The 23,221-nt window shown below is 35.9% G+C and overlaps 1 pseudogene; it reads left to right on the top strand.

Annotated features, from left to right (window-relative positions):
- The first annotated feature begins 1,685 nt into the window (after positions 1-1,685).
- On the top strand, positions 1,686-22,951 carry LOC120352980 (annotated as a pseudogene).
- Positions 22,952-23,221: the final 270 nt, after the last annotated feature.

The following is a 23,221-nucleotide window of genomic DNA, read 5'->3' as shown; positions in this document are numbered from 1 at the left end:
ACTGTTGATTCTATTAAATGATTCACTATGAAGAGATGGCAGACCTCGTATGTCTCCAGTGTTATTGTCCTGTCACCAGCTGGCTCAGATCTTTGTTTATAAGTAGACTTGAGATGCGCGAGAACACTAGCGTCAGGTGATCAATTTTCTTAACGGCAAGTAAAGTTGTGTGAGTACCCCACCCAGAGATTTTTTTGTTTTTTCATCTTTTTCAGAGTCTGCCGCCACAGCAAGTAATGGTAGGGCTTCTTCTTCATCTCATATTATGATAAACTTTAGTAAAAATCTGGTGTGGCGCACTCACACAACTTTCCTTGCCGTTATGAAAACTGATCACCTGACGCTAGTGTACTCGCGCATCTCAAGTCTACTTATAACAAAGATCTGAGCCAGCTGGTGACAGGACAATAACACTGGACACATACGAGGTCTGCCATCTCTTCATAGTGAATTATCAAATAGAATCAAGTTGCCAACAAGATATGAGACAGCTGGTGACAGGACTATAACGCTGGAGACACACGAGGTCTGCTATCTCTTCATAGTGATCATTTAATAGAATCAACAGTTGCCAACAGTTTGCAATTGGATAATCACATTTCCTCGAATTTCATCATATTTCAATTTTAGGTGGAAATGTTACTGAACATTAATTGTAGAGATTCTCATGCTCAATCTTTTCACACGAAATTTTTGTTTAAATGGTATCTGTAGCCTGATAATTGAGAATCTAAAATCAAACTTTGCATAGATGGGGCGAGCTCCTGAAATTTTTACAGATATGGGACTTGTGGCAGTTGATAGAGCTTATCGATGACTATTTTAGGTATGAATTTGATCAAAATCGTTGGAGCCGTTTCCGAGAAAATCACGAAAAACCCGTTTTTGACAATATTTTCGCCATTTTAGCCGCCATCTTGAATCGCATTTGATCGAAATTGTTGGTGTCGGATCCTTATATTGTAAGGACCTTACGTTCCTAATTTCAAGTCATTCCGTTAATTGGGAGATGCGATATCGTGTACACAGACGCACATGCACACACACACACAGACCAATACCCAAAAAACATTTTTTTGGACTCAGGGGACCTTGAAACTTATAGAAATTTACAAATTGGAGTACCTTAATTTTTTTCGGAAAGCAATACTTTCCTTACCTATGGTAATAGGGCAAGGAAAGTAAAAAATTGAGATGAGCCTACAGTAAACTTTAGATGATAAAAGTGCTGAACTGTTTGGTTCAACTCTAAAGCTGCGTACACATATTCATGCTTCCAACCCGCACCGAGAACGCTCCTCCCTTGTACCGCCCTCGTACCGCCCTCGTACCACCATCGAACCACAGTCGCACCGCCCACGCACCCAACGTTACGGAAGATGTTAGATCTTCTCGCGTTCCCCGGTCGAACCACTGTTGCTCCCCGGTCGATCATCAATCGCTCTGCTGGAGTGACGTACGGTTGCGGAGCAGAGCGACAGTCTGTACGCACCTTAATAGGCTATACCCACGCCCCACATTGCGATTATTTCGCTTCCCAGTGTGCGTGCCCCAATATTTCGCAACGAGAACTTCGTTTGGAAACCGCAACGAATTTGTACGCATCGGTGAGCGCATACCTTAATAATAACTATTTATTGATTAGCAGTTACTGAATAAATGCAATTTCTCATTGATTACCATCTATAATCTATTGTTTGCAGGTCTACGACGAGATCTACAAGCAAGGTGACGGTCACCCGGTGATAGGTTACTACTCTTTCTTCACCCCCGCCCTGGTAGTTCGCGATCCTGACCTGCTGAAATCCATCCTGGTGCGCAACTATGACTCGTTCAGCGAACGCGGAGTCTACAGCAACCGCGCCATTGACCCTCTCTCTCATCACCTGTTCAGCAGTCCAGGTGATCAGCACCGCAAGATGCGGCATGTGCTAAGTCCTTCATTCAGCGACAACAAGATGCGCTACATGTTCGAGACCATGCAGGTAACTCAAGAAACACAGTGACTTGTGTATCTTTTCGGAAGCAACACGTTGCTTTTGAGAAGATACACGAGTGCATCTGTTGATCATGGAAAGATACATCAAAACTCGGCCAACAAAATGCAGTTCTTCTGCTTCTTCTTCTTCTTCTACTACTTCTTCTTTTTCTTCTTCTTCTTCCTCTTCTTCTACTTCTACTTCTTCTTCTATCCTCAGTGAGGTCCACGTTACAATGGCAGTGTTTGATTAGCAATGGTGTCGTCATCCTTGTCTATCAATCAACAAATCGGATAGTGCTATCCTTTCTGCACTGTTGCCAAAGTTTGGAAGTTTTGTATCAAATTATGGTGTTATGTATCGAGCTCGGATGTTACTGTAGCATATTAAGTTGATTCTGTATCATTTTGTGGTTGTTCTCGTTCTATAGTGAGGTCCAAGTTATAATGGCAGTGTCTGATTAGCAATGGTATCGGTATCCTTGTCTAAAATACTCGCTTTCCTCTGTTACCATATCGTTTTTAACAAAGTAGAATTGATAATTAATTAACAAAATATTCGAACTCAATTATGAAATTATTGAAAAATATAATTTGTTACTCATAGAATATAATTGATTATTTTAAAAGACAATGAACAGTTGTTTATATTACATCAATAAACCTGTATCACCTTCCGTCTATAGAGGCATTAACAAGACAGAAGATCGGCAACGTTTATCTCCTATCTTTCTCCACTGCTATAATAACGTGGAACTCACTATGATTCAAGAAACACAGTAAATTGCATATTTTTTTGGAGCTCCTTGTGTATCTTTCTGGATGCAACACGTTGCATTTGAGAAGATACATAAGTGGAATGTCATCAGACCTTCCTCCAGCGACAACAAGATGCGCTACATGTTCGAGACCATGCAGGTAGCTCGAGAACACAGTGATTGTGTATCTTTTCGGATGCAACATGTTGCATCCGAAAATATACACAACGATCTTTAATGCATCTTTCCAAAAGCAACAGATGCTCTTTTGTATCTTCTCAAGAGCAACGTGTTTCATCCGAGACGATGCACAAAGAGCTTTAATGTATCTTTTCCTCCACCTACTGTCTAAAGTACCTACTTTACTCCCTGAAACCTAATACTAAAGTGTCACTTTTTCGCTCTCGGTAGTAAAAAACAGAAAAACTCCCTAGGGAGTAAAAGTGACTCCATTTAAATAACATGGGGAGCATCTCTATTTTGAAACTTACATTGTAATAGGTTAGAAGGTCTAAGCTCAGATGAGAAAGCGTAATAGAGGTGTCTGTCATTGAGTCAACTGAATTCAATACCACAACCAGAAATTTGATCAACTCATGAAATATATGTTTGTATGATATTATATTCTTAATATTAGTAGACAATAAAATTTATACAATTTTTAAAATATTTTATTCTATTCAAAATACCAGCCAACAAATATTTTTGATCTGCATTCTGCAATTCAAATCTGAACCGCGTGATCTGGAGTCAGCCATTTTTGGTAGCCCAGCTGTTATAATTGTTACAACTTTGGCCGATAGATAGCGCAATCAGCAGTGCCTATCAGACGACCGGTTTTTAGGTTTTAGATTTCAGGTTATGTTGTTAGGAAACATTTTCACCAATATGTAAGTTATTAGAATGATTTAATTTGCAGTTTCTATAAAAAAATGTAGATGGAGGAAAAATGTTGTGTACATCACGAGTGAAAAATACTTTTTCTCCCTCAGGAAAATTGTTGCCCTCGGCTTCGCCTTGTGCTTCAAACTTTTTCCCACAGGGAGAAAAAGTCGTACTTTTCACTCTAGATATACAAATAACTATTAATGTATCTTTTCATAGCAACAGATGCTCTTTTATATCTACTCAAGAGCAATGTGTTGTACCCAAAAAGATACACAAGGAGCTTCAACGTATCCACCCATAAGGAACAGATGCTTTTTTGTATCTCTCAAAACACGTGTTTCATCCGAAAAGATACACAAGGAGATTATAGTATCTTCCCACTCGGATGCAACACATTGCTTCTGAAAATACAAAAGTGTATCTGTATTTTTTCGGATGCAACACGTTGCTTTTGAGAAGATACAAAAGTGCATCATATCTTTCGGAGCTCCTTGTGTATCTTTTCAGACGCAACACGTTGCTTGAGAGAGAATTATACAAGTGCATCTGTTAATCATAGGAGATACATTTAAGCTCACCAAAAAAGCGTTCAGCTCCTTCTTCTTCTTTTTCTACTCCAAACTTCTTCTTCCTTTCCTTCTTCTGCTTCTCCTTCTCTTGTTTTCTTCTTCTTTTTCTTCTCCAGTCTTCTCCTTCTTCTTCCTCTTCACCTCCTCTTTCTCTGTCCTCTCCTTCTGCTCATCCTCCTTCTTCCCAGTCATCTTCTTCTTCTTCTCCTTATTTTTTTCCTTCTTTTCTTTCCTCTTCTCTTTCTCCTTCTTCTTCTCCACCTCCTCCCCCCCCCATCAATCATATCCTCCTGTTACTACTAGCTCTTCGAATTATTTTCTCCTCTTTCTCCTTCTCCTTCTTCTTCTGCTTCTTCTTTTTCTCCTCCTTCTCCTCCTCCTCCTCCCCCTACCACAATCATATCTCCGTTACTCCTAGTTCTTTGAATTATTTTTCTTCTTCTTCTTCTTCTTCTTCTTTTTCTTATCCCTCTTCTTCTTCCTTTCCTTATCTGATTCTCCTTCTTTTTTCCTCCATATTCTTCTCCCCTCCTCTTCTCTCTTTTCTCTTCTCCTTCTTCTCCCTCTTCTCCTTCTGCTTCTTCTTTTCTTTCTCTTCTCCTTCTTCTTCTTTATGGTTATTTCAAGGGACTGTAAGAGAAAATGTACTGATTTATACAAACCATATTTTCAAATTCAACATTATTATTTTAATTTATTTTTTTTTTAGTTTTTATATTAAGCGGCAAGTAATTTAATATTACTTTATTTTATGTATGGTGTAAAGAAAATAAATTGAAATTGAAATTGAAATTGAAATTATTTTAACTTTTCAAATGCTGAGGTGCGCACAGATATACGCGCCGCGAACATGAGCAATTCACTTTCAATCAGCTGATTATATCTGTATTTTCACAGAAACGGTAAGCTATAGATATATTAAGCTTGGCATCAGCTGATTAAAAAAGTGAATTGCTCATGTTCGCGGCGCGTAAAATCTGTACACACCCCTATGATTGCAGGCATGCAGCACCAAACTTGGCGAGCACAATTACGGGCTGAATGTGATTGCCTCCACGGCAGTTGGCATAGATCACAACTCTTTCGAAAAAGAGAACCCACTTGCTGATGCTGCACTCAAGGTAACCATCACCATAGAGTAGACATAGAGTTGACCCTCACGTACCTACGTTTCTGTCTCTGCCATCATCATGGGATACCTTTAGTGAGGTCCACGTTATAACGTCAGTGTTTGATGCTGCACTGAAGGTAACCATCACCATAGAGTAAACATAGAGTTGACCCTCACATACCAACGTTTCTGTCTCTGCCATCATCATAGGATACCTTTGGTGAGGTCCACGTTATAACGACAGTGTTTGATGCTGCACTGAAGGTAAACATCACCATAGAGTAAACATAGAGTTGACCCTCACATACCCACGTTTCTGTCTCTGCCATCATCATAGGATACCTTTGGTGAGGTCCACGTTATAACGACAGTGTTTGATGCTGCACTGAAGGTAACCATCACCATAGAGTAAACATAGAGTTGACCCTCACATACCTACGTTTCTGTCTCTGCCATCATCATGGGATACCTTTGGTGAGGTCCACGTTATAACGACAGTGTTTGATGCTGCACTGAAGGTAACCATCACCATAGAGTAAACATAGAGTTGACCCTCACATACCCACGTTTCTGTCTCTGCCATCATCATAGGATACCTTTGTGAGGTCCACGTTATAACGACAGTGTTTGATGCTGCACTGAAGGTAACCATCACCATAGAGTAAACATAGAGTTGACCCTCACATACCTACGTTTCTGTCTCTGCCATCATCATGGGATACCTTTGGTGAGGTCCACGTTATAATGGCGGTGTTTGATTATAGAGAGGTCCACGTTATAATGACAGTATTTGATGAACTTTGGTGTTGCTATCCTTGTCTATCATTTGACAAAGCCGGTGGTACTATCCTTTTCTAGGTCCACAACGATGACAATTATGTTTTTGACAGTGTAGAAATATAATTAATTAATGCAGAGAATCGGCATCGCTATTCTTCTATCTTTCTCCACTGCCATTATAACGTGGACCTCACTATAGCAATGGCTCTCTGGCTTCTATAGAATCCCATCCTATTGAATAAAAATTTTATTTATTTTTTTTATTTATTTTATTTTATTTATATCATAATATATATCATTTGTAGCACATAACAGAAGACACTTTAAAGTTTGTAATATAATTTAAAACAGGAGTCACAAGATATAGATTGAAAACACTTAAAAACTTACATTAGAAATGGGGAAATTTTCGGGAACTGAGTTCCCTTCCTCAACCGAGTAGACTGCAGTTTTGAATCCCTAAGGGATTTTCCCTAAGTTTTATCCCATATCCCTAAGTTTTGAATCCCTAACTGAGTTCCCTTCCTCAACCGAGTAGACTGCAGTTTTGAATCCCTAAGGGATTTTCCCTAAGTTTCATCCCTTATCCCTAAGTTTTGAATCCCTAAGGGATTCAAAACTGCAGTCTACTCGGTTGAGGAAGGGAACTCAGTTCCCGAAAATTTCCCCATTTCTAATGTAAGTTTTTAAGTGTTTTCAATCTATATCTTATGTCTCCTGTTTTAATTTATATTATCATAATATTCATATATATATAGAGACATCTTTCTGTCTCTGCCATCATTGGTAGAGAGTTAGTGGGGAGGATATTTTTAATATACTTTCCGAAGAATGGACATTGATATGTCCAAAGCTCCGCCAATTTATGTACATGCATAACAATATAATATCTATAGTTATTATATTACAAATTACTTTTTCATATCATATACAGTTCAATAATTATTTTCTTAGTCTATATTATGTAAATTCATCTATAATTTTGCTGTATTGTAAGCTATTGTATATAAGTGTATAAGCCAGTATATTGTAATCTATATAAATAAAGTACTCAATCAATCAATCAATCAATCATCATAGGATACCTATAGTAACAACATTTTCTTTTGGCTGCTATCTTTGTTATCAACAAAAGTTAATAACTTCGTCACGTGTTTTGTCTGCAGCTGTAGTTATCAGGGAACAGCTGTAGTTTTAGGGCAGGGATGCTGGGCGAGGGGGTTGCGGGGAAGATAGTAACCAGTTATTAACAAAAGTTAATGCGATAAAAGAGGCTTTTGTTATTAACATGACTCATTTCCTTTCATCTTTACTGACTCTCGATGGATAACATTAATCTTGTTAATAACAAGGAATTTCCTTTATCTCTTTCCTGTATATCACTCTTTTATCACTTGAAAATGGCATAAATGACCGAAACATGTCGTGATAAAATATTTTAAAAAAGGGTACTGAGATTTTTATTTATTTTCTTTATATTTAAGGAATTTCCAGTTAGAACACGAGTTATTAACTTTTTCAAGAGAATTTTTTGTTGATTCAGTCAAGTTGACAACATTTTATTAATAACTCATGTTATCAACTCGGTGTAAAGCAACTCACAATGATGTTATTAACTTTTGTAATTATTAATATCAGTTGATAACAAAAATTTTAAAAACTTGTGTTATTAACTCCCTTGTAAACGCAGCTTGAAGCTTATGTTTTTAACATTTTTGTTATCAACTTATGTTAATTACAAAAGTTAACTTTCACTTTTTGTTTAGTTGAGAAGTTGATATTTTGGTAATTATTCATATTGAATGAAAAAGACTAAGACATTGTCAAAATACCACAGATTTATTGATACTTAGAAAGACCGGTTTCGGTTATTACACCATTGTCAATCTCTGATAAACTCTGATAAATCTCTGATCAGAAGAAGATCATCATGGTTTATCAGAGATTGACAATGGTGTAATAACCGAAACCGGTCTTTCTAATTATCAATAAATCAGTGGTTTTTTGACAATTTCTTAGTCTTTTTCATTCAAAGTTAACTTTTGTTGATAACAAAACTAGCAGCCAAAAGAAATGTTATTAACTCATGTTAAAAACTTTTGTTTCAAACTCTGTATGGTGTAAACGCATTATGATTTATTTACATTAGATCAGATGAAGATCATCATTTTAATGATCACACACATGTTTCAATTCAAATTTGAAGACAATTTTTTGCTTTTTTCCGGCTGTTATATCATATGAATAGTCTCGTTGAATGAAATCATATGGAAGTCAATTATATTGATAACAAGATCTTGTTAATAACAAGGAGTTTTCTGTTAGAAACATGAGTTATTAACTTTTGTCAAGAGAAATTTTTGCCGATTCAGTCAAGTTAATAACTTTTTGTTAATAGCTCCGTGTGTAAACGCAGCTTTAGACATCACTTCAAATAAATAAAATAAATAAATAAATTCAATTTTATTGTCAGCCAGCCAAAAAAGCACAAGACAAAGCCACACAAATAGAACATGAAATAGAAAGTCACTCATTAAGAGACACATTGTTACTAATACATTGCTATTTAGATTACATTTCCAAATATTACAAATAACAAAGACAATATTACAAAATTAAGCAGCTAGTCATACGTGCTAACAAATAAGAATTAAGGTATGCTGATTCTGTTTCGTAAAATTCCTAATTTATAAAAAGGATTTTTTGCCAGCCAATCGTGCACCTTCAATTTGAACAGGTTTAGGGGTGTTTGTTGGAGGTGTAGCGCGTAACTTTTATACACCTTTTGCCCAACTGCTTCAACTGTTTAAAGATTAGACAATCTTTGGTATGAATATAGATCTGTCTATTGTTTCTGGTATTACAGAGTGAACAGTATTTCTTCATTGATAACGATGCAGATTCTCCTTAGTGTATAACAAAATTTCTACACTTCGCTCGGTCAATAAGTGTCAAAGTCACCCTGGTTAACCTTATCGAATTCTTTGCAGGTCACTGACCCCGACGACTTGATGCAGGGTCTACGGTTTATTCTCTCGTTTGTGAGTCCAAAAATCGCCAAATTCTTCAACATGCGGTTCACGCCGAAGGGCGTCTCAGACTTCTACATCGATATGGTGGACAAAATTGTCAACTATCGAAAATCACATAATGTGGTGAGGAAGGATTTCATGCAGGTTCTTCTCAATTTGAACGAGGAGATTGAAAAAAGCAAAGGTATTTCACATTTTCAAAATTTGTCCATGAAATTATCTACAGTCCACGTTATAATGACAGTATTTCATTAACATTGGTGTTGCTATCCTTGTCTATCATTCCACAAAGCAGATAGCGCTAACCTTTCTGCACTGTTGCCAAGGTTTGGAAGCTCTGTATCAAATTATGGTGTTGTGTATCATATTTTGTTGATACTGTATCATCTTCCTATAGTAAGGTCCACGTTATAATGGCAGTATTTGATTAACATTGGTGTTGCTATCCTTGTCTATCATTCCACAAAGCAGATAGCGCTATCCTTTCTGCACTGTTGCCAAAGTTTGGAAGTTCTGTATCAAATTATGGTGTTGTGTATCATATTGTGTTGATACTGTATCATCTTCCTATAGTAAGGTCCACGTTATAATGGCAGTATTTGATTAACATTGGTGTTGCTATCCTTGTCTATCATTCCACAAAGCAGATAGCGCTATCCTTTCTGCACTGTGGCCAAAGTTTGGAAGTTCTGTATCAAATTATGGTGTTGTGTATCATATTGGTTGATACTGTATCATCTCCTATAGTGAGGTCCACGTTATAATGACAGTATTTGATCTACATTGGTGTTGCTATCCTTGTCTATCATTCCACAAAGCAGATAGCGCTATCCTTTCTGCACTGTTGCCAAAGTTTGGAAATTCTGTATCAAATTATGGTGTTGTGAATCATATTGTGTTGATACTGTATCATCTTCCTATAGTGAGGTCCACGTTATAATGGCAGTATTTGATTAACATTGGTGTTGCTATCCTTGTCTATCATTCCACAAAGCAGATAGCTCTATCCTGTTTTGTATCAAATTATGGTGTTGCGTATCAATTTGAGATGATCCTGTATCATATAGTTCTGATACTGTTTCAGTTTGTGGTGTTTTTGTATAATCTTCCTATAGTGAGGTCCACGTTATAACGGCAGTATTTGATTAACATTGGTGTTGCTATCTTTGTCTATCATTCGACAAAGCAGATAACTCTATCCTGTTTTGTATCAAATTATGGTGTTGTGTATCAAGTTGAGATGATACTGTATCATATTGTTTCGGAGCACTTGGACATCATCTGGTTCTCCCCTTCCAAATTCCGACGGGTCTCATATGATTTAGTCTTGTAGTATGTGGTCCATCATTTCGTGATTGCGCTTGCATTTCTTTTATTCAGTAAATAATCCTCATAAGGACAATTACCCTTATTCAATTATCCTGGTAGTACATTACACAGACACTTTTATTTCCTCTTGTCTATATACTAGTAATGATTATAGTTTACTAAGGTATGTGTGCATTTTTTTCATATGAATTCAATTACTGTATTTTATTATTCTATATACAACTGTATATTTCTTCTATTTTTCGTCTTATTTCATTCTCATATTTTATAATTATCTATTATTATAATATTTTATTATTTTCTTATATCTTCTACTTTTTTATTTCCTTGCCCTACTACCATAGGTAAGGAAAGTATTGCTTTCCAAAAAATTAAGGTACCCAATTTCAAGTTTTCTATACGTTTCAGGTCCCCTGAGTCCAAAAACATGATTTTTGGGTGTTGGTCTGTGTGTGTGTGGGTGTGTGTGTGTGTATGTGTGTTGTGTGTGTGTATGTGTGTGTGTATGTGTGTGTGTGTGTGTATGTGTGTATGTCTGTGAACACGATAACTCCATTCCTAATAACCGATTGACTTGAAATTTTAATCTTAAGATCCTTATACCATAGGATCCGACAATAAGAAACTCAATAAAATTCAATTCAAGGTGGCGGAAAAAATGGCGGATAATTACTAAAAAACCATGTTTTTCACGTTTTTCTCGAAAACGGCTCAAACGATTTTCTTCAAATTTATACCATGGATAGCTATTTATAAGCCCTATCAACTGACATGAGTCTCATTTCTGGAAAATTCCAGGAGCTCCGTAATATTCTTGAGAAAAATGGCGGATGATGACTACAAAACCATGTTTTTCACGGTTTTCTCGAAAACGGTTCTAACGATTTCCTTCAAATTATACCATGGATAGCTATTTATAAGCCCTATCAACTGACATGAGTCTTATTTCTGGGAAAATTCCAGGAGCTCGTAATAATTCTTGAGAAAAATGGCGGATAATGACTAAAAAACCATGTTTTTCACGGTTTTCTCGAAAACGGCTCTAACGATTTTCTTCAAATTTATACAATGAATAGCTATTTATAAGCCCTATCAACTGACATGAGTCTCATTTCTGAGAAAATTGCAGGAGCTCCGTAATATTCTTGAGAAAAATGGCGGATAATTACTAAAAAACCATGTTTTTCACTATTTTCTCAAAAATAACTTGACCGATTTTTTTCAAATTCATACCCTGTATAGTCATCTATGAGCTCTATCAACTGGCATGAGTCTTCTTTCTGGGAAACTAATGGGGGGTCCACCCCATCCTTTATTAATGTACTTAGTAACCTCCTTCTCGTGCATGAGGTAGGTAGCGCAGTTCATAAAAAGAATACATAGTCGAGATATTTCATCTGTAGAACAGCTGTTTTGACGACTTTGAAAATGAGGACTAAACAAATCATCTAGTTTCACAATTGACACAAAGGAAAAGTACTCTGAAAACAATTATATATACACATATACAGAAGTCTGATCGTAGTTTCAAATATGAGCAAGGAAAGTTGTATGAGTGTACCACACCAGATTTTTACCTGTTGTCTCCATGAATAAATAAATAAATCAATAAATAAATCCTATAGTGGTATTGCTATCCGTGTCTATCATTCAACAAAGCGGATAGCGCTATCTCTTTCTCGATTTGTTCTGTTGCCAGATCGTCTTTTAACAATGTAGAATTAATAATTAAAATAACAAAATATCCCATCTCAATTATGAAATTAATCTCTGATGTTTCAATCTCTGAGATTGACAATGGTGTAATAACCGAAACCGGTCTTTCTAAGTATCAATAAATCTGTGGTTTTTGACAATTTCTTAGTCTTTTTCATTCAATAGAATGTAATTGATTATTTAAAATATGAATGGACCGTTGATCAATAAACCTGTATCAGCTATATTTCTATAGAAGGCATTGACAAGACAGAGAGAGGATCGGCAAAGTTTTTCTCCTATCTCTCATCACTGCCATTATAACGTGGACCTGACTATAGTAGGTAACCCGTGCTTCGCAAGGATCTGATTAAGAACTTGACAAACTGAAAACTTGACGTAATGAATTCTTAAAGAATTTAAAATAACCATCCTCGTTAAATTAGGAATCTATGCAAAATGTCAAGTCTATCAGTTGAGTAGTTGAGACGTGATGATGCGTCATTCTTGATTTATTGATTATTGTGCAATGATTGAGAGTATTCCAAGAGAATTCGAATGGAATAGAGACAATACTACTAGTTCTATGAACAGTAGACCATACGCAGTATTCTCATCTACAAGTACCTGATTGAAACTATAGACCTTATGGAAATACAGCAATAGACTGGCTTCTCCACACATCTGTGTAATCACTTGTCAGCTGATTTATGATGAATAATTCTATAGTCTGATTTTTACTCTAACATTGGCGTATGAAGGAGGCTCCTCTTTACTTTTATATTATCCTTGAAATGCAAAATTTCCAAAACCTTGTATATACGTCGACGCGCAATTAAAAAACCAACATACCTGTCAAATTTCATGAAAATCTATTACCGCGTTTCGCCGTAAATGCGCAACATATAAACATTTAAACATTCAAACATTTGAACATTAAGAGAAATTCCAAACTGTCAACTTGAATCTTAGACCTCACTTCGCTCGGTCAATTATAAGGCTCATTGTACTATTCAGAGATTACCCTGTGCTATGGGACGCTTAAGCTGCGTACACATATTCGCGCTTCCAACCAGCATCGAGCACGCTCCTCCCTTGTACCGCCCTCGTACCACCATCGAACCACAGTCGCACCGCCCACGCACCCATCATGAACATTATGGAAGATGTTAGATCTTCTCGCGTTCCCCGGTCGAACCACTGTTGCTCGCCGGTCGATCAACAATCGCTCTGCTGGAGTGACGTTCGGTTGCGGAGCAGAGCGACAGTCTGTACGCACCTATAAAGTGCTGACTTTTAAAAACAGGAACGAAAATTCGATTGCTATGAACGTGGAGAGGTGGAAGTTGAAGAAAATATGAGAATCCTACACTTCTAGTGGAGCACAGGTTTATTCCAAACTAAATGTAGCTCTGCTACAAGTAATGGCATCAAAATAATAAATTATAGCAGAACTTTATTTAACAAAGCTTATGTAGCTCTACTGCTACACAAAATAAGCGTTAAATTTACTTATAGCAGAGCTACATCTAGCAGAACTATATGTAGCTGAGAGAGCTATATGTAGCTCAAATTGTATATAGCTCTGTCAGCTACATAGTTCTGCTATAGTGAGGTCCACGTTATAATGGCAGTGAGCTATATGTAGCTCTACTGCTACACAAAATAAGCGTTAAATTTACTTATAGCAGAGCTACATCTAGCAGAACTATATGTAGCTGAGAGAGCTATATGTAGCTCAAATTGTATATAGCTGTCAGCTACATAGTTCTGCTATAGTGAGGTCCACGTATAATGGCAGTGAGCTATATGTAGCTCTACTGCTACACAAAATAAGCGTTAAATTTACTTATAACAGAGCTACATCTAGCAGAACTATATGTAGCTGAGAGAGCTATATGTAGCTCAAATTGTATATAGCTCTGTCAGCTACATAGTTCTGCTATAGTGAGGTCCACGTTATAATGGCAGTGAAGAGAGATAGGAGAAAACGTTCTATCCTCTGTCTCATCAATGCCTTCTATAGACGGTAGCTGATACAGGATTATTGATGTAATAATAACTGTTCATTCTTGTTTTAAATAACCAATTTTTTTTAAATAATTCCATAATGAATTTTCATAATAAACTAAGATGGAGATATCGGTGACCGAGCTTCGCTCTGGAGTACAAAAGCATAAAAAATTTATTACGAAGTTGAAATTATAATAATATGCAAAGTTCATGCAGAAATGCTTTATCTAATCACAATAAATTGAGATTAATTCCCAGAGGAATACAAAATTTCCCTCACAAAGGCCCAGTTGCACAAAAGCCGGTTAAATTTTAATCATGAATAATTTCACCTGACCCAAATCAGAGAAGAACATTTCAAAAAGATGGTTCCATTGGAATTAATCTGTATTAAAGATAACCCAGCTTTTTTGCAACCGGCACTAAGTACCTGATGAATGATTACAAAAGTTCAACAGCTGAGTCATAATTTTGACACAGTCCCACACACATGAACTCGCTCACTCACTTCCATCATCAACAGACGACGAAATAATTATTATCAGCTGTTTTTCCAAGGATGAATAATAACTATCCTTTCAATGTCCTTCAGCGAGTTTTCCCAGAGATGAGACTTAGTGCAATCGAATTTTTATATTATAAACCTACTATTTTCTGAATTTCATGAGAATCGTTAGAGCCGTTTTCGAGATCCGGTAAAATACAAATTAATATACAAACAGAAATTGCTCGTTTAATAGTGTAGGATATTTTGTTAATTCATTATCAATTCTGCATTGTTAAAAGACGATCTGTCAACAGAGCAAAGCGAGAAAGAGATAGTGCTATCCGCTTTGTTGAATGATAGACAAGGATAGCAATACCGTTGCTAATCAAACACTGCCATTATAACGTGGACCTCACTATAGCAGAACTATGTAGCTGACAGAGCTATAGGTAGTTCAAATCTCATATAGCTCATCAGCTACATTGTGTGTACTTAGCTTAAAGCTGCGTTTACACCAAAGTTATTAACAAAATTTTAATAACTTAATCCTTATAGATTCTATTGGATTGAATGTAACTTATCATACACATGATGATCATACTGTATCTGTTTGTCAGGTTCCGTTCAATTTAATAAAATCTATAACGATTAAGTTATTAACATTTTCTTAATAACTTTGGTGTAAACGCGGCTTTAGCCAGCTCTTTCCATTATTAATTATAAATTTCAAATCTATATATAAAAGCGAAATGGCACTCACTCACTGACTGACTGACTGACTGACTCACTCACTCACTCACTCACATAACTAAAAATCTACCGGACTAAAAACGTTCAAATTTGGTAGGAATGTTCAGTTGGCCCTTTAGAGGCGCACTAAGAAATCTTTTGGCAATATTTTAACTCTAAGGGTTGTTTTTAAGGGTTTAAAGTTCGTCTTTTTGCATGTATATTCTTCTTCTCCCGATCTCTTAATTATAATTGGAATTTCCATATCATATGTTACTATAGAACTATAATCTAGATAGAGTACCTCTTCGAAACAGTTGTTAACTGGCAACTAAATTAATAATTTTGTCAGGTTGGCATTAAGTTGAGTTGACTTTTTTAGGTTGGCACCAAGTTGAAGATTTAAATGCATTTATCGCGGAAAAATTGATTGGGCACTGCTACTTCAATCCTGGGAATATTATATTACTAGCCGTCAGGCTCGCTTCGCTCGCCATATCCGTTTAGCCAGACGTTTAGTCTGGACCTCCGACTGGATTGTTCTAACATATGATAAAAATGCAGGCGAGCGAAGCGAGCCTGCTGATCTCATTCTTGGACGATCCAGCCGGGGGTCCAGGGGGCGGAGCCCCCTGGCTAGACGGATATGGCGAGCGAAGCGAGCCTGACGGCTAGTTTGATTATAGATTTCAAATATACTATAAGGTATGCTATGATATGAGACGTTTATGTTGTTTTGAAGTAATGGTGAACATATTTCTGAAATCTTTTGGTTGATATCAATTTCAGAGTCGGACGGCAGAGAGCGTTGAGTTTGGATGAAATGGCGTCGCAAACTTTCCTGTTCATTCTCGCTGGACATGAGACTACTTCTGCATCTTTGTGTTTCCTGCTTACGAGTTGGCTGTTAATCAAGAGATGCAGCAAAAACTGTATGATGAGATCAAAGCTGTGGATGGAGACATAACCTATGAAACTATTAAAGAACTGGAGTACATGGACATGATATTCAACGGTAAGTAGGAGTTGAGTATTCGTTTATTCACTTAAATAGGAGAAAATACAACATCTACTTGATGCCATTATAGTCCAGTCAATCTATATAATAAGAGAGAGTAGGTAGGGTGTGTTTGTTCGTGGTTCGTTTGTTCGTTTGTTCGCATCAAAACATGTCAACTTGTGGATTGCATACCGGAAAAACGGGAATGATTTAGATCTCCAAATTTTGAACAGATTCTAAAAATATCAATCTCGTGCACCTGGAAGCCCAAATTTCAATTCTCCTTCTAGATTTTTCAGAATAATGTTCAAATTCATCTATGCTACCGTAGGCTACATGAAGTTCCATAGCCCAAAGTGTGTTTTTTTTTATGAGCATATATGTGTGTTATAAGACTACCATTTTTACGAACGTCTATGTAGCGCAGCGGTAAAACGCTTGCTTACGGAGCGATAGTCCTCGAGTCGAATCCCCGATGCTTCCCATTTTTTTGTTCTTAATTTTTTCCCTCGAATTATATTATTATCATTTTTTTTTTAAGGAATTTGTTTTCATTACTATTGAACTTGGATTTTATCAAATAATTATTTTTAATGTAAACTTTGCCACCAGTACAAATGAATTGGACATAGTTTTCATGCTGTAGGCATATAATTGATTTCATAAGAAAAACATGATAGATCACAATAAAATAAGTAATAATTATATTATTCAGTTATAATGTACTATCAGAATGAATCCCAGTGAAACGAGTATTTTAGGTATTTTGTTTGGAATTGGGAACAAAAAGGCTGCCTGATTCAAATTGAGGAGGATACTAATCGAACTAAAATTTATTGATGTATTGGAAAAATCAATATGATTCTGTGAGGTTTTCAAGTATTATGTATTCTTCAGTTTTCTATACTATAATAAAGGAAAGAACTGCTTATACACGTAAGGAATAGGGAATTATGTTTGACGCATCATCACGTCTGAAATATACTCACTGATTAATTTGAAATTTTGCATATAGATTCTTCATTAACCGAGGATGGCCTATTTTCAAATTTCGAATTTTTATTACGTCAAGTTTTCATTTTGCAGTTTTAAAATAGACCCTTGCGAAGCACGGGTTACCTACTAGTATAGACAGAAAAAAGAGGGTGTGCTTGCAATTTATGTTGTAGTTCTGATTTTTTAATATATTACTTGGATACATGAGTGAAGTACAGAACAAAACTCTTCATGCTTGTGCTAGATACAGAGGCCCCAAAAACCTTTTTTTGGCTCATTTTCCAGTTTTCAGCTATTCCGCCAAACCAGTGATCGGACAATAGTATATTTCGCACCTCGGTTTTCAAGATTGAGAGCCGGAAAAACATTTTTGCCCGTGGTGCGACAAAAAAACACACAAAAATAAACAATATATATATATATGAGAATAGTTGTTTACCAAGCACTTTCGATAGCAGAAGTGGAAGGTGATAGCTCTAGCAAATCTGAGGTAATCTGAATATCAGGAAATTGTCCAAGTATTACTTTCCTTGCCCTATTACCATAGGTAAGGAAGTATTGCTTCCGAAAAAAATTAAGGTACCTCAATATTTCTAAATTTCTATACGTTTCAAGAACCCCTGAGTTCAAAAAAGTGGTTTTTGGGTATTGGTCTGTGTGTTGTGTGTGTGTGTGTGTGGTGTTGTGTGTGTGTGTGTGTGTGTGTGTGTGTGTGGTGTGTGTGTGTGTGTGTGTGTGTGTGTGTGTTGTGGTGTGTGTGGTGTGTGTGGTGTGTGTTGTGGTGTGTGTGTGTGTGTGTGTGTGTGTGTGTGTGTGTGTGTGTGTGTGTGTGTGTGTGTGTGTGTGTGTGTGTGGTGTTGTGTGTGTATGAGTGTATGTGCGTCTGTGTACACGATATCTCATCTCCCAATAACGGAATGACTTGAAATTTGGAACTTAAGGTCCTTACACTATAAGGATCCGACACGAACAATTTTGATCAAATGCAAATTCAAGATGGCGGCTAAAATGGCGAAAATGTTGTCAAAAACATGGGTTTTCGCGATTTTCTTGAAAATGGCTCCAACGATTTTGATCAAATTCATACCCAATATATTCATTGATAAGTTGTATCAACTGCCACAAGTCCCATATCTGTAAAAATTTTAGGAGCTCCGCCCCATCTATGCAAAGTTCGATTTTAGATTCTCAATTATCAGGCTTCAGATACGATTTAAACAAAAACTTCCAAGTGGAAAAGATTGAGTATGAAAATCTCTACGATTAATGTCCAGTAACATTTTCACCTAAATTTGAAAATAAGCACGTAATTCGAGAAAATCTGATTATTCAATTGCAAAATGTTGGCAACTGTTGATTCTATTAAATCATTCACTACTGAGAGATAGCAGACCTCGTGTGTCTCCAGCGTTATAGTCCTGTCACCAGCTGGCTGAGATGCACGTGAACACTAGCGTCAGGTGATCAATTTTTATAACGGCAAGGAAAGTTGTGTGAGTGCGCCACACCAGATTTTTTTGATTTTTTATTCTGGTTTGTCTAAAAAACCTAAAAGATTATGTTCAATTATGTGGGAGGTGAGTTATACTTTTTTATTCTTTCAAATGGCAATAAGATGATATTATTATAAATAATGTTTTAATTATTGAATAATGAACACAAATAATGAAAAGTTTTTTGATCAGCTGTTTTTTGATCACCTTTCTTAGTTCCATGTTAGCGGCTGTTATACTTTTTTATTCTTTCAAATGACAATAAAATGATATTATTATGAATAATGTTTTAATTATTGAATGATGAACACAAATAATGAAAAGTTTTTTGATCAGCTGTTTTTTGATCACCTTTCTTAGTTCCATGTTAGCGGCTGGAAAGGGTACTCTTTCCGGCCTAGGCCGAAAAGAAACCTGTTCTGACGTCAGACGAGAGTCGTCTGCAAACAATATCTTTCAGATCTACGTAGGGACTGGGAAACAGCTGCTTTCTGTGCAGTGTGGCGAAAAATAATAAATTGAATTGAATTTAATGTGATTCTTATATTGTGCAGAAATGTTGAGGAATATCCCGCTGCGCCAGTACTGATTCGGCTATGTGTGAAAGACTTCATTCTTCCCAAGGTTTTCTAATCAGGAAAGGAACTCAAGTGATGATTCGGTCTATGCGCTTCAGAAGGATCCCAAATATTTTCCGCAGCCTGATAAATTTGAGCCGGAAAGATTTAGTAAGAGAGCGCCAATCCACAAGATTGTCCCCTTCTCTTTCATGCCCTTTGGTGAGGGACCTCGATATTGTTGGTGAGTATTTATTTATTTATTTATTTATTATTTATTTATATATTTATTTATTTATTTATCTATTTATTTATTTATTTATTTATTATTTATTATTATCTTTTATATTATCTATTTATTTATTTATCTATTATTATCTATTTATTTATTATTTATCTATTTATCTATTTATTTATTTATTTATTTATCTATTTATCTATTTTATATTTATTTATCTATTTATTATTTATTATTATTTATTATTTATTATTTATTTATTTATTTATTATTTATTTATTTATTATTTTTTATTTATTATTTATTATTTATTTATTATTTATTTATTTATTCATTATTTATTTATTTATTTATTTATTATTATTATATTTATTTATTTATTTATTATTTATTTATTTATTATTATTTATTTATTCTTCTTTCTTTCTTTCTTTCTTATTTATTATTTATTTATTATTATTTATTTATTTATTTATTTATTTATCTAATCAGGATAGAGGAAAGATAGCATAAGCCTGACCACTAACTGTAGAATATGCATGATCAAGGTCTATAAAAGCCAGGTCAAGACACGCGTGTTCCTCAAGGAGCGGCCATTTTGTGCCTATTTCATGGCGGTACATTTGAAAATTCAATTTAATTCAATTCGCTCGTAACAAAGTCATGCATTTCAAAAACAATATTCCAGTTCAGATAATTTGTGTGAATTGAATTTGAAGGGGGTGTCGGAAACAAAATTTTTGGCTTTGCAGCTCAATTGAGACTATAGTGAGTTAGCACAGTATCAGTTTAAACTAAATTTCATTTTAAACTGGATTAAAACCATATCAAGTATTGTTCATTACAATGTGAATCATTTTTACTTTCCTTGCCCTATTACCATAGGTAAGGAAAATATCGCTTTCCGAAAAAAATCAAGGTAGCCCAATTTCTAAATTTCTATACGTTTCAAGGTCCCCTGAGTCCAAAAAAGAGGTTTTTGGGTTTTGGTCTGTATGTGTGAGTGTGTGTGTGTGTGTGTGTGTGTGTGTGTGTGTGTGGTGTGTGTGTGTGTGTGTGTGTGTGTGTGTGTGTGTGTGTGTGTGTGTGTATGAGTGTATGTGCGTCTGTGTACACGATATCTCATCACCCAATTACCGAAATAACTTGAAATTTGGAACTTAAGGTCCTTATAATATAAGGATACGACACGAACAATTTCGATCAAATGCAATTCAAGATGGCGGCCAAAATGGAGGAAATGTTGTCAAAAACAGGGTTTTCGTGATTTTCTCGAAAACGGCTCCAACGATTTTTATTAAATTGATACCTAAAATAGTCATTGATAAGCTCTATCAACTGCTACAAGTCCCATATCTGTAGAAATTCCAGGAGCTGCGCCCCATCTATGCAAAGTTTGATTTTAGATTCACAATTATCAGGCTTTAGATACAATTTGAACAAAAAAAATCCAATTGGAAAAGATTGAGCATGAAAATCTCTACACTTAGTGTTCAGTAAGATATTCACCTAAAATTGAAAATAAGCTCGAAATTCGAGAAAATGTGATTATTCAATTGCAAACTGTTGGCAACTGTTGATTCTATTAAATCATTCACTATGAAGAGATAGCAGACTTCGTGTGTCTGCAGCGCTATTGTCCTGTCACCAGCTGTCTCAGATCTTAGAATAGTAGATTTGATATGCGCGGGAACACTAGCGTCAGTTTGATCAAATTTCATAAGGGAAGGAAATTTGTGTGAGTGCGCCACACCAGCTTTTTCAAAATTAATATTCAAATTTCATTCATGAGACATGAATATTCATACCATATAATCTATATATATATAAAAGCGAAATGGCACTCACTCACTGACTGACTGACTCACTCACTAACTCACTCACTCACTCACTCACTCACTCGCATAACTAAAAATCTACCGGACCAAAAACGTTCAAATTTGGTAGGTATGTTCAGTTGGCCCTTTAGAGGCACACTAAGAAATCTTTTTGCAATATTTTAACTCTAAGGGTTGTTTTTAAGGGTTTAAAGTTCGTATTTTAGCATGTATATTCTTTTTCTCCCAATCTCTTAATTATAATTGAAATTTTCATATCATATGTTACTATAGTACTATAATCTGGATAGAGTACCTCTTCGAAACAGTTGTTAACTGGCAACTAAATTAATAATTTTGTCAGGTTGGCATTAAGTTGAGTTGACTTTGTTAGGTTGGCACCAAGTTGAAGATTTGAATACATTTATCGCGGAGAAATTGATTGGGCACTGCTACTTCAATCCTGGGAATATTATATTACTAGCCGTCAGGCTCGCTTCGCTCGCCATATCCGTTTAGCCAGACGTTTAGTCTGAACCCCGACTGGATTGTCCTAACATATGATAAAAATGCTCAAATGGAAAATGCAGGCGAGCGAAGCGAGCCTGCTGATCTCATTCTTGGACGATCCAGTCAGGGGTCCAGGGGGCGGAGCCTCCTGGCTTGACGGATATGGCGAGCGAAGCGAGCCTGACGGCTAGTATGTCAATATAGAACTTTAATCTAGTGAGACCTCCTCAAAAAAGATGGTTTAGATTGGTAACTAAATTAATAACCAGTCCAATTTTGTCAGGCATCATGTTGAGGAAGGTTTCTAAACAATATTTGAGTTTTGTCACTTTATTATGTAAATACCAAGTTGAAGAACTTATCTATACTATAATAAAGGAAAGAACTTGCTTGTACAGGTACGGGAAAATTATGTGTGACGCATCATCACGTTTAAACTACTGGACTGAAATAAACTTGAAATTTGCAAATAGATTCTAATTAACCGAGGATGGCTCTAGATCTATTTCAAACTCTTCTGGATTTCACTCGGTCAAGTTTTCAGTTTGTCAAGTTTTAAAATAGACCCTTGCGGAGCACGGGTTACCAGCTGGTTGTAAATAAAATAGATAAATGAATTATCATTCATGTGTAATTGTTTTTTCTGTTTACAGGTAAACGCTTTGGTATAGCGTCTGTGAAATTGGGACTCATCCACATTTTGTCGAAATTCAAGGTTTTGCCAGCAAGCAACACAAAAATTCCGCTGGAAATTGAGAAGAAAACATTCGTTTTGAACCCTTACAAGGACCTCACACTCAAGCTGATAGCAAGAGATACTTAGGCATAATGTACCAATGTAATGTAGCTGTTACAGGTTTATTGATGTAATATTAGCTGTTCATTCTCGTTGAAAATAATCAATAATATATTTAAATAGGCGAGAAATTATATTTTCCTACAGTTACGTTGAAAAGTGGCCATTGCTGCACTGATTACAGAACGCAAAGAATCACTTTTCCGCTCTAGTGCGGGAAAAAGTTTTCTGCACTCCAGATTTGCAACATGGCAACGCAAAATACTTAGTAGGTTATATGGAGCAACAGTGCAGCAAAATCAAAATGAAGTTGGTAACAGTGACTGCTGTGGCTGCTATAGTGAGCAGAGGGCACCAAGCACAACGCGCTAATTATTATTCATTATATATTATAACCAAGGACAACGAGGACTTAGGATTTAGATTAAGGTTTTATCAATAATAA

The sequence above is a fragment of the Nilaparvata lugens genome, chromosome 9 (assembly GCF_014356525.2).
Source record: "Nilaparvata lugens isolate BPH chromosome 9, ASM1435652v1, whole genome shotgun sequence".
NCBI lineage: Eukaryota > Metazoa > Arthropoda > Insecta > Hemiptera > Delphacidae > Nilaparvata > Nilaparvata lugens.
The sequence above is the reverse complement of the archived record's forward strand: the minus strand, read 5'-3'. Positions and strand labels throughout refer to the sequence as shown.